At 40.4% G+C, this 13,676-nt stretch overlaps 1 long non-coding RNA gene across 1 annotated transcript; it reads right to left on the bottom strand.

The window, feature by feature from the left end:
- Window positions 1-215: 215 nt before the first annotated feature.
- LOC118170150 lies at window positions 216-12,580 on the bottom strand. The gene is made up of 3 exons (XR_004752526.1): window positions 12,553-12,580; window positions 1,263-1,308; window positions 216-1,001 (listed from the first exon to the last, which is right to left on the bottom strand). It is a non-coding gene; the product is annotated as an uncharacterized LOC118170150 (long non-coding RNA).
- Between the last annotated feature and the right edge of the window lie 1,096 nt (window positions 12,581-13,676).

Genomic DNA, 13,676 nt, shown 5'->3' with positions numbered 1-13,676 from the left:
CCAAAACTGCAGTCACATGTAACATATTCTTGGGGCTTACATATAATGTTTCGAGTAATAAACAACATCTTGTTTAGAGCAGCATGGAAAAAAAGGGGGGAAAGCACTCATTAGGAGTCAAAGCTCTACATCAGTACTAAAAACAAAACATGTTTCTCACAATGAAAACTCAGAATAACTTTTATGATTTATTAATAAAAGATTTATGTGCTCTTCACATCTCTAATAATTGCAGTTAAAATCATAGGTTAAATTCTTACGGCAATTAGGTAAATTATATTACAAAAGAAAGAAAATTTCATATTCATTGAAGTGCACTCAGGTTTTCAGTGACAAAATGAAGAGATATTAGCTGTAATTCAGTAACAGAATGAGCTATATACCGTACATAACTATACATTGCCAGCAGCCCTTCAGTGCTTTCTGTGTAACTCATTTATCATACACTTTCTATTCAGGAACAAGGCTGTATGGAAAAAAATAAAAATAAAAAAATAAAATTTTGCCCATGTGAAGTCTCATCATGCAAAATATTCACAGCTTAAATATATGCACAGTCATCTCTACTAGTCAGACACCATTTCAGTCCACGCATCAGAATACATATTAACAAAATGATATTGAGACAGAAATAGCACACCGCAGCCAGCAGTGAAGTATGGGCCATAATGCCTACCTCACTGGGATCTGGTCGGGTTTAATTAATTAATGCTTATGAAGCACTATGAGCTCCTCAGATCATCACTTCAATTCATTACCACCAACATTTGTTTTGTATCCCACTTTCCCCCCTTAATTCAACAGTGAATTTCCTTCAGAAAGTGTTGCATTTACGGAGTAATGAAATGGCTGGAGTGATCTGAGGGAGCTGCATTCGCAGGAGTACAGAAGGGAGCAGGACCCTTTCCCCTTCCTTTCTGTTCTTTTGGCATCAGGTCTAAGGAGAGTGTGAAGCTTCATGATGTACAATCCTTCCCCTGAGAAGCCATTCTGGACCAAAGCTATGTCAAAACACAGCAGGAAAGGTTAAAGGTAAGGATGTAACATCAAAGAATTAGATATTAGTCTGGGAAACACCATTGCTCACATTCATGTTAATTAAGGATGGGTATGAGCTACAAAGTTCAGAGGAGGATATGGATACAGGCATCTAGTTCTTGCCTCATCTCTAATAATTATTAGATACATTGGCTGGAAATAGTTGGAAAGAAAATCAATAAGAGAATGAGTCAAGAAAATGAATGGCAATTTCAAATACTTACATGCATAGGATTTCACTCAAGGGCGAGACAAGATAAAATAAGTAGTCTGTATTAAAACAAAACAAAATATACTTTGATCAAACTTCCATTCAGTGGAATTTCCTTTAAGGACTTCAAAATTGGAAGGCTAGAGAACTTAACAGAGAGGAAAGGAAAGATTATCTGGTAAAACTCTAAGGTTGTTATAGAATTTCAGAGAAGAAACCAGATTAAGACAACAAAATTACTGGTGGAAGAAAAGTTGATAAAGAAGACTAGAATTTGATAATGGAGGAATTTAATTATTCAGGTATTGATTGTTATGATAACAATGTGGAAACCAACGGAGTTTGTTTGTAGTGGCAATGCTATTAGCCCACTGAGCAACCAGAAGCTACACTGAACCCTATATTTGGAGATAAGCATGTGTACTGTTGTAAGATTAATTTCAATTATAAAATTTAACTCTAATTACATTTTATTTTAATATAATTTAAAAGGTAATGATAGGGAGCTCAAATTTCACTATGATAAAGATCCTCAAAGATGTAAGGGATAAATCAATAGAAGACATTCTTATCGAGAAAATCTTGGGAGAGTCACAAAGTAAATACTCAGGTCAAAAGAACAATTAAGGAAACCTAAGACACTCTTAATAAGATTTCCTTTTTGAACCACTATGAACAACAATAGAGTTCACAGAGACAACAGGGAAAAAAAAAAATGGCCAGTAACACATAATAGTGGCAATCTAGTAGTAATGAACCAGAGAAAAGCAAATAAGCTTTACGTATTTTGTATTTTGTAGATACTCTGACTAAGAAGTTCTTCATCAAAGATGGGACCTCATCTTTCAGGACTCACAAGTATAACTTCTTGTTATTTTTGTTCCTGGCATACCAAATCATGGGCTTAGCAGTTTATAAATGGAATTGACCTCATGCAGTCCCATGACCATAAGACTCATCTGTAGTTCCATATATTATATCTCCAATCACTGTAATACAACCACTGTACCTGGCAGCAGGTACTTAAAATCCATTTCTCCCACAAGGTAATAGAGCTCCAGCAAGAGGAGTGGGCAGTGATCTCCGAAGCTTGATGAATGTGTGGATTTTTTATGCCTCCTTCAGACCATTGTTAAAGTTGACTGTTTTTTCCCACAGGCTGGACACATGCTTTTGTCACCAACCTACTGCATCAAGGAAAGCACCATCAACAGATGCTGTGCTTCGCACAATGCTGCAGACTTCTCCTCTGCCAGTGAATGTCCACTTTTGTGTCTAACCTCGGTGGAGTGGAGGCTATGGACTCCCACAGGGTCCGGCATGTCCCCAGACTTCTAAGGCACTCAGAGCTTATGTTGTCCCCAAAAACCTTCCTGGCCTAAGTGAGTGTTGTTTTGCCTAGCTGTTCCCTTGGTTTGTACAGAAGGCTCAGCTCCCTTAGAACTGATGGCAATCTCATGTTTCCAGCATTGGCAAGAAGAGTGTGGACCCAGACTGGTCAAAAAAAATCCTATCAGTTTTATCATTGATTTAAAACAAAATAAAACAAAAATGCTACTTTTCATGAAAACTAATATTTTTTCAGGGTAAAACACAGTTTTCATGGGGAGAGAGAGAAAAAAAAAAAAAAAAAAAAAGTTTGCTTAGAAACACAATCACAATGCTTCACAGCTTCTTCCTTCCCATGATTTATAAACCAGATCACAGTTTGGGAAATATCATCGCACCTCAGTAGAGATCTAGACACCTAGGGTGGCTGAGCCCTCTTTTTCCTTTAAGAATAGATTTGCAAATCCCACTTATATTGGCCTTAAATTTTCAGTTTAGTTTCAGCCTGAAGAGAGGGGCTACTTTCTCTCTAAAAGGTTAGTTTTCCAGTCAAACAAAGCATAAATATAATATTAACCAACTTTTAACTGTATTTACCAAAAATTGCCAGGTTCAGCATTGCAATGGAAAGACCTACTGATCAACAAGCTGATATCTGAACAGAGCGCTGGAAAGGATAATAAACTTTGTAAAATAATGGAAAATTAAAGCAAAGAAATTACTGATCTTTTAATAGTATATAGCATATAATTTAGTAAGACATTAAGAATTAATTTGGCAGCAGCAAATAAAAATATACTTCTTGAGCCAGAGAGATCCATAAGAAATGTGGATAGATATCTGTGATAAATCAGAAATGTTAAGAAGCATCCCAACAGTAATTCTGATCGCTTGGCACAGAAGTAAAGCAAATACATTGCATAAGGGTTAACTCCGCATCTCACATAAATCAAGTTAACACCATTTAAGTTAGCAAAATTTATTCAAAGTCAAATTCATTTGCTCTAGCCAAAGATCTGTCCCTAATTGTATCCTTCGCATTTTATACTGCATTAACTATTTTAACGTATTCAGCTTTAAAGCCCAATGTACTTCAATGTAAACTCCATTACATATACATATATACACTTTTGTGTACATATGCACATGCAGAGGCATACATACATATAAAATACTTTTAAATCGTAATATAAACAAATTAACATAACACAATTCATAGCTATGAAGAATAGACTAGGAGCAGTTTTGCAGGATTTAGTGAGGAAACATGCTGAAAATCCTCATTTGAGTAGAGTTAACCACTGTGGATTTAGAGCAGGAAATCTTGCTCAAATAATTTGTTGGAATTCTTCAAAGATATCACTGCCAAGGTAGGCAAGGAAAGCAGTATAGGTGGTATACAATATGCCTAGACTTTCTTGAGAGTGTTTGATAAGATCCTACACTGGCGATTACCAGCAAGGTACAGAGCCACTGTGTAAATGATAACAAACTTTAATGAACTGATAACGGTCAGGAAACAGCATTCATTGAATGACTTCGAGATTGGCAGTCAATACAGGATAGTGCTTTGGTCAGGTTAGGAGCTTGTCTTGTCTCTAATCTATGCAAAAGAATTAAATCAGAATATCAAAGGTAACATATCAAAATATGCCGGGGACATGAGTTACAGGGGCCCTAGCAACAACTGCCTGAATGCAAGATCCAGATCACCAACACATGCAGCATCAGCACCACCAGGAACACTGCTGGGCTGGAGCACAGAGCTGATAGAGCAAAGTAAACAGGCTTGTTTGATGCAGAGAAAATGTGAAAGCGTGCACCAGCTGGGGAGAGGGGTGGAAAGAAATGATGGAGGGATGCCATGCAAAGGGAAGAGGGGAGAGCAAGAAAGAGCTCAGGGAGAAACTGGAATTCCAGAAAAAGGGAGGAATAGAATAAATAGGATGTTGCTCTGCTTTTTCGGTGTTTTTTTTTTTTTTCTTTGGTTTTGTTTTTGTTTTTACCTTTGAATTAGGAAATTGAAAATTTAGAAATTAAAAAAAAAATCCAGATTATTATTAAAAAAAAAAAAAAAAAAGAAAGAAAAAATAAAAAACCTATTGCAATTCAATGGATAAGTACCTGAGTAAGACTTTTTAACCCAGGGATGGTGTTATCACGAGAATCAGATAACAAAGCTAATCCTCTTTCCCTTGCACCCAAGCCCCATGTAGTTTTGAAGCACTGCCGGTCCCTTTCTGCCCCCAGGGTGATATGGACCTGTCCGGAGTAGCTCAGCACAGGCAGGAGACTGGGGGCAGGACAAAAAGCCTGCGGGCTAATTTCTGTGCCACCATGGCTCAGGTCTGTTTTGGAGGCCCTTAATAGCCCTCATTTTTTTCCTAATGGAATGGGTCATTTTTTTTTCCCTCATGGTAATTACACAGAATTTCACCAGATATTTAAATAAAATTTTATATAAATATGTTTTTTATATTTAAATAAAACATAGCATGTTTTAACTGCCCAGTTAAGAATGGGCAGTGTTGACTATGGATATACTTTTCTCAGGTCTTACTTCCATGGTGTTTCAAGCAACTTTTCTAACATTACAGCCAATTTCTGTTGGCTTTACTGCCATGTCTACTTCATTTATTTTAGTAGAACATCTTTCAAGAGTATGAAGAAAAAAGATTTGGCCTTGTGAGCATTGATCAGAACTGTACAAAGACTAAAACTTCAGCTCGTTATACATATTTTTAACCTATTAATCTCTTTATGCAAGAATCCTCACCAAAAAAAAAGTAGTCTGACATTGTGGTAGTTGCTATGCTAACTTCAGATTTCTCTGATACAGTACATTTAGATGAGGAATGGAAAATCCAAGGATTTTAGCTGTGGGTGTTTACAGTTCAACAAACACCAAGGGAGATCTCTCCCATCCCTCACTCCCATGAGCCCAGTGTCTGTCTGGGATTCTTGCATTTTCAAATCATCTTTGGGTCACCAATTCTCTGGTAAGGTTGGACTCAACCCCCCAGATTAAAAGGCAAGTATTTTAGCATATTTTACAGGTGATTTTTTTTTTTTTTCTGAATCACTGTGGATTCTGGATTTGAACTTGAAGTTTTCTGTGCCGCTTTAGTACTGTATACTGTTTTTTCTCCAGCTGGATGTCCGTGGCTTCCCTTCTCAGAACTGTTTCCTCACCTGCCTGAAAGTAATAGATATTTTTCTTCTGTTTCCAAGTTTCTGAGAGTTCTACGTCCACCCTCTGCTACCATCTTAGTTCCTGAATAAAACCTCAGCGTTTCTCAATAGGGTGGAGAATTTCTTCCCCTAAACAATCTCTAGTTGCAACGCTTCTTTTATTTTCAGATCAAACGTTAAACCAGACAAAAATCTCCTATTCATCATATAAGTGCATTGCTTTTCTAAACAAGAGAGCATAGCTAGATACCAGAAATAATTGTTCACATACTAGTTTTCTGGGATTTCAACACTTAAACAAGAAACTTTCTTGATCTGACACCACAGCAACCTACTTTGCCTGCTTCCTCCACTTACACTTTACCCAGAGTATTTTTGTTTCACCACCATTTTGCTCTTTGAAATTTCAAAATCACAAGGGTTTACTTGTGACTTGTCTCTTTCCCCATGTTTGTTTTCAGATCTCTAATGACATTCTCCTTTGAGTTGCCTCAGAGGAAGGGAAAAACCCAGTTTTTTTAAATGTTGGCATTCTGAAGAAGCATCTGTATGCTAATTTGCTCTCAACTTTGCGAGCAGAATATTTAAAGGGAGATAGTTTTGAATAAATGAAGACCAGTTAGCAGTTAGAACTCTTTGTAATGCTACTGATTTCTTGGGAGCTTTTTTTCCTCCCATCAGCCTTCAAAGCAGTTTCTTGACTTTAGGAGATCACTGAGTTAATGCTTGACTACCAAAAGTCCTGCTCCACCTTAAGAATTGTACTGAATCTGTCAAACATCAATTTTGAATCAATGCCAATTCAGTATAAATAAAGTGTGATATGGACACTCCAGCAAAGGATAGCCTGCAAATCAAAAGAACTCGTATTGCACAAGGAACATGATAGATTTTCTCCAATAATTCCAATTTTGATCACCTTTTCCAAAGAAGAACTTCAGTGACTCAAATAAGAATAAGATATGAAGCAATCGTTGTTTCTGACTGTTAAAGATAGTTGATATAAATTAAGGCTGAGCCTCATCCTTCCTAAAAAGACCTAAACATTAACATTTTCGTAATTAGGATGGAAACTGAAGTAGTGGTTCTATCTGGTGGGTTTAAAAAAGATGCCAATTAAAAATGAAAGGTCTAAGAATAAACAGTAAATTCATGGAGAGCTATCCAATTCTCAGCGTGGCAGGCATTTTGTTAAATAAAAGCACCAAGTGAACTGGAGTATTAATGAGCAGAAGAGATAGCCAGACATGTTTATACAGGCAGACAGGGCTGGAGGATATATCGACAAGGCAGGGAGGTGTGTTGTAATAAACTTGATGGGGGACAGACTTGTTGGGCCAAGTGTCCCTTTCCCGTCCAGGAATTCCTCCTGTCCTCATTACCCTTTCACCTCTGGACAGCTGCAATATTAAAATCTGGCTCATGTCTTAAGGAAATTGAGTTTAATGTCCTTAATTTAGTCCCCAGTCCACATATCTCCGTATCACAACACAATCATACAATTTGGCTAGACCGACAGCATCTGCTCAGGAAAGAGGCCCATGCTGCAATGGCAGGGCTGTTGCAAGGCAAGGCTGAGACCTCTAGAAAGAACGCATAGCTCATCTCTCTGTAATGCCTGAGTGGTAGGTTCATACTAAAGAGAAACCCTCTCTTTTTCATTCCTTTTTCTGGTATCCTCTGCATGTAACATTTTAGTTGCCGAAGCAGTCAACCTGCTCCTATATCCATAACAGCAGCCAAGCTGGGCAAGCACACACATGGCCTCATGGTTTCCTCTTTTTTAACCCACCAAAACAGACAGTAGCCTCAAAAATGCAATGAGTTATGGGCCTGACTGAGTGTGGATTGCTCCTCTCTGAAGCGTGGATGAAGGCTGCAGGGTGAAGTGCTGCACCCATCGATTACATAGGAGAGAAAATGTTAGTGGTGGGTTTTGGTCCTGGGCACTCAGGGGCACACTCTGAATGCAAAGGTCACCTGCTAAATACGCTGGAGTCAGAAAGGAGCAGAGTGGTCTTGGTGGAGAAAAATAAATAAATAAATAAATAAATAAATAAATAAGGGACAAAAATCATCCTAAAGGTTTTACATTTTCAGTTAATAAATTGTTTAAATTGATTGCATCACATCCCCATACAGGCTTCTGATTTGAAAACTTCAAGAATTGGTGGGTACGGGTATAAAAGGCACTTCTTTCTCTTCATCTGGAAAACATCTATGTTACGTGCTTTCCAACACTGAGTTATTTTTTTTCTTTGTATCTTCCTTTAAGAAGACTTTCATTATGCCTATGCTATGATTTCCTTCTGATCCATTTGCTTACCAGCCTAAGGAGCATAAAATAGTATGTAGATACTTGACAAGTATTAGCAGAAATGTCAATGTACTGGGTGCGTTTTGGGGTGGAAAGAAGGGTATGAGATGGAGAGTAAGTCTGTCAGCTTGAGGCAGAAGAAGCTGATTTGTAAATAACAAAATTGTAGGATTTATTCTTTTTGATGCACTGCACTTTTATTAAAAGAAAATCCCCTGGAAACCTCTGTAAATGGCATGAAACATATAATTAGACTTAGCTTTTCTCACTCTCTGCTTATTTAAATGCTCAGTAACTTCAATGGTGATTCAGTAACAACTGATTTTATAGAAACATCTGACAATGAGAACAAATATTTGCAGTGCTTTTGGTCTGTACTCTGTTTCTGTCCCTTCACCACAAGGCACGAGGGAGAGCTTGCCTTCCCTGCCTGCACACCCGCACCGCTTTCCCCACGGCTCCCACCTCCAGCCATGTCCACTTCCCAACACTAAATACCAGGAATAAGGAATAAAAACCCCTAAATAGGACGCACCTTGACTCGTGCTTCCTAAATACTACCCCCCCAAATTCCAGGCACAGATCTCAGTGATGGCTTCTATCCTCCCCAAAACAAGTGCCACCAACATGTGGGTTTGGCATAGACAAGACACCACAGCCACATGCAGCTGGTGGGTGGTGGTGGCACAGGAGCTAACCCTAGCACCCACCTGCCCCAGCAGCTCCAGGAGGCTGAGGCACCTCAGCTGCAGGTGTCCAGGACCATGCCATGGTTGGGTTTGTTGTCTTTTACCTGGGCTCAACTACTTCTGCCCTTTCTGTGTCTTTTAGGGGAAGAGATCTTGCATGTAGAGCCACTCCAGAAGAGATCCATCAGTATGGCTGACCTATGTCATCCAGCTTACACTCCTGAAATGCCTCCAGTGGCTAGTGACAGGCAGGAGGATGCCATCGAGATGAGTGCCACCACGGTCAGCCTCTCCAGCCAGGCCATGTCACTCCAGCACCCCAGGGCCCGTTCCTACCTCTGCTGGCTTCAGCAGCATCTGCTGCCCATGCCATACACAAAATGAAAAGTCAGATAATGAATATTGTGAATGGGCACCATGCTGGACCCATGGAAATGTCTTTACTTGGTGAGATGTGGCCCAGTCAAATTATGGCAGAGTCCCACTGGTACAGCTCCTGACTCATGAGGGCCATGGGTGTCAACGCTCACAGCATCACAACCCATGCTGCAGAAATTATTCTGGAGGTTTTGCCTCCTCTCTAGCCCAAAATGGGGGAAATCACAGCCATTCATAACCTTCTTGTGGAGGGGCCTTTGTCAGGTGGACCCACTGGCTGAGCACCAAAGGCTAGTGCCATATATTGCCTCACTCATCTTCTGCACCCATTCCCAACCTGTCAGAATGGGGGAAGAAATACAGTCAATATAGTCAATTCTGAACTATATATATGTGTATATATATATAAGTAGGCATTTTTAGAGTTTCAGGTTGAAAGTTGCTTGTCAGAATCCGAGAAAGGAGCAGCAGTTGTTCTGACACTGCGGTTTTCACATCCTTGTCAGAGACTTGAAGCAGGATAGCTGATGTGTGTTAAAAAAAGGATGGCGAGGTTTTAAAATAGTTTAGATGCTGCACGGAGCAAATTTCAAGCGCTGTAGTAAGAGGTGGTACGAGTGTAAATGCGCCTAACGCTGCCCGTATGGGGAAAAGGCTTGTTTGAGTACCAGTGTCTTCACTGTAACACCGACCCGGGGAACCACAGAGCAAATGGCCGGAGGGGTGTCAGGAAATTTCCAGATAAACATTTTTCAAACACAAGCTGGGGAGGGAGGGAAGACCTGGGGAAAAGTTTCATGGCAGTAAAAATAAGCTCTCCCATTTCTGACAGCTCTAATAACCCAGAGCCCAAGATTTGGGCTTGGAAAAGGGCCAGTTGGCCCGGCCTCCATCCGCAGACGAGCTGGAGGTGATGCTGATAGTCGGGGGGAAGCGAGCAGAAGAGCTGGCAAGTCCAATGCCACCACTGACGGAGGGGATGCCTGCCAGTTCACACGTAAGTCTGCAGGTCAGACGTGCAATGTCGCTGGGACAGGCGATGCAGAGCAGAAGCAGTTTTCCAGATATTGGGCAATTCTATAAACAAGGAATTTCCTTGAAAGCTATGTGGCAGGATCTAATCGTTTCAAACCATTTGGGCTTTTCTCAATATTTTTGTCACCCTCACATTGGTGTAGATTTTGAAATACACAGACAATCTCCTGGAGTCACAGAGAGAACAAAATGCTTTCCCCGGGGCGGTGATAAGGCTGTCGGGGGCAATCACAGAATCACGGAATGGTTGGGTTGGAAGGGACCTCACAGATCATCTAATTCCAACCCCTGCCTTCGGGGGCTGACTCGAGTTGACTCAGAAACGTTTGGATGGCCACCAAAATGTCAGCTTTGCACCTGGATTCCCTGCCAGTAACTTTACCTCCACTGGCTTAAATGGTAGTCAATAGGAAAAGAGAGAGATGGTGGGAAAGCTGGGGGGGAATAAATTTGACCTTGTTGCAAAATAGGTAGAACAGGATCTGAATTGTATCATTTATACTCACCATTTTGCCTGGTTAAAACAAACCAAAAAACAAAATAACATAAAATATAAATGAAAATCTGCATTTCCAGTGTAAATAAGGCTTCCACAAAGCTGTCCATCATCCTCATTAAGGCACAATGCAATCCCGGGATGGGGCTAGCTCAGTGCTGGATGCATTCACTCCAGTGCTGCTGCTGCTGCTGCTACCAGAGGAGAGGAGATCCTGGGGGGCCCCCAAAATGGTCCCTTTGCAGGGAAGTGTGGGTGCCACTCGGGGATGTTAGCTTTTCTCCTGCTTTCAGAAGCAAAGCCTGCAGGTTTAACCCCAATGCCTGCCTCATCCCTTTGCAGAGAGCCTGCTGCCGTTGCTGCCCCCCTGATGGCCAAAGCGATGGCAGCTCCTGGCAGTGGTCTCAGAGCTGGCCCCCTGTGCTGTGAGGCTGCGAGCTGACTGCTCTGCTATTACAGACTCAGCCCCCCAGGAAAAAAAAAAAAAAAGAAAAAAAAAAAAAATCTGTTATCACTGAGCATATGCAACTGCTAAACATCCTATTCAGTATAACTTCAGCCTGTTCTGAGAACTACATTTCACAGTTTCTTTATACAGTATCTGTCTGTCAGATATTGCCCGCTAGATTACCATAGTCTATATAATATACTTCCTCCATAAAATCATATGTATATATATTTCTTGGTCGAAATTTTTACAACCCACTGTTAAAAAAAAAAAAAAAGAAAAGAAAAAAAAAAAAAAAGAGAGAGATTTAAAGTTTTTATTTGAATTTTTCATTTCACGTGTACCATCTACCCTATATAAATGGCACAAAACAAATTTAAACACTAACATGCATTGCATTCCAGTATTTGTGCCTCCATTTCAGTGTAATTTCTTTAATCTCCTTTTCTTTAATCTTTAATAGTACTGCATCCATTTAAGGTGTTTCTAGAGCATCTATTGCCGCGGTTCTTAAGTATGACAACAAGGAATAGCTCATATGAAAAAAATCTGGGATCCCTGTGCACTTAAATATGCCACTAAATATAAATGCTTAAAAGATTTCATTTCTTACTAAATCTAATTCAGACCTGGCATAAGCAAAGGCAACTCCTAGTGAAACTCCTGCCCGGGTGCCAGGCAGGCAGCATTGCTGTAATAATTAACCAGGGGTCTAAGGCAGTGGAGCAGAGGCTACTCTAATTTCTTGTTTTTCTTTCTTTCTTTCTTTCTTTTTTTTATACCTTTCTGGTTATGGTTTTGTCCGGCTGCCCCTTCCTCCTTTCTGTTCCCCATGTGGCTGAGCTGTGCTCATACCAACTGAACGCCGAGCGGGTTGCACAACAGGCACCGCTGCTTGCACCTATTTGCTGACCAACTTGCAACTGCTGTGCAGCTTGTACTCTTGCTTTCTCGAGCGAGGGGGGGGGCGGGAGGCTTGAGGATTATGATTTTGGCATATTAAACTATAACAAGCAAATGCTGATGTCTTCTCACTGGGAAGACACTTGAAACAGTAAAAATGGATATAAAAAGTTCTTGATATTTTAAGCACCTCAAATTGAAACAACCTTTGGTCTTCTCACTAAGTGTCATATAAACAAGAAGGGAACACTGCACGTCTGAGATATTTCTTTATGGTTTCCTAGCTTAACTCTGCATGGTTTTAAGCACTGTGTGCATATTGCTGGAGACCTTACCACTGTCTTGGAGAAAATGGGGCCTAAATGCGCTCATATCTGAAAGATACACGGTCTTATTAATGCATATATGCCATGCATATATTATTAACAGCTTCATAACTAAACACAAGCTTACATTTCAATAAACATACTTTTACAACCGCAAAGAAAAAAAGTTTTACATTAGGATGTTACTTACTTCGTGTCTTTGTCCTGGGAGAATGCAACTAAAGAAACCACATTTAAAATCAGACATTAGATATGCAAATATGTGTTCAGATCAGAGATACGAAAATTATTCAAATGATTAATTATTCATCATAAAAATGTCAATTAATAATTCTGAAGCATAATAGGCATCTTTCTGATGCATCTTTATTTTTCAAGCCTAAATACTGTTGAATCTGTGTTCAATTGCATTCTAACAAGTTTTTAAAAATTCAACAAAGTAAACAACCAACTATAAACAAAAGTGAGCGGCGAATTTTAATAACTGCCAACCGAGCCGAGAAACGTGCCTAAAGTTCAGCACCAGCCCCAGAAGAGAGGGGGAAAATCCTGTCGAGTGCAGGATGAGCATCCTCGCCCACCCACCCGCTGCCCCTCGCCCCGCAGCCCCTCGCCCCTCCTCTCTGCCCAGCGTGAGAAGCGGTTCGGGTCCCACGGATGCTGCTCTCCTGCCCCAGCACACACTGTAGTCAAGAGCTGAGGCGTCAGAAGTGACTTTATATATGACAAAATTAACAAAAACATATGAGAGAGAGTCACTTTTAACACGCAGGGACTCGCACGAGATTAAATATTACAGTGATCTGCTTGTTAGAAATGCCCAGGGATAGATAAATTAAAGCCAGACAATCTTTTCCCTCTCTTTTGGCTCACATCCTATCCCTACATGGGTTTTCCGCAGAGGAACTTGAAAACTTTGGGAATGTTGATTCAAAAGGTTTCTTCTCAAATACCTCATCAGCGGGTGGGGGGAGAGTCGTTCCCTGACCCTTTCTTCCTCTCCTCCGTGCCCTCTCCTCCATGTGGAAATGACAAAAAAACAAAAGGCTTTGCTCTCTACATCTTAGTTTACAGGGACACCTGTATCAAGGAAAAGCACCCCACCAGCACCTTGGGGCCACACAGGGCATTCCCCACGCAGAAAAATGATTCGAGCCTGCCTTGTCCTCTGCCACCACAGGTGGCTGCAGAGTCCCCCTTCCCCTGCAGTGTGTTTTAGTCTTTTTTAAAAAAAAAAATCTTTTATTTTTCTTTTTTTTTATCCCAAGGCAAGGGCAGCTTCTGCACCAGAGGTCTGCTCATGAAAGCAGCTGG

This window comes from Oxyura jamaicensis, chromosome 7 (genome assembly GCF_011077185.1).
Source record: "Oxyura jamaicensis isolate SHBP4307 breed ruddy duck chromosome 7, BPBGC_Ojam_1.0, whole genome shotgun sequence".
Lineage (NCBI taxonomy): Eukaryota > Metazoa > Chordata > Aves > Anseriformes > Anatidae > Oxyura > Oxyura jamaicensis.
Note: the sequence above shows the minus strand (reverse complement) of the source record. Positions and strands in the feature narration are given on the sequence as shown.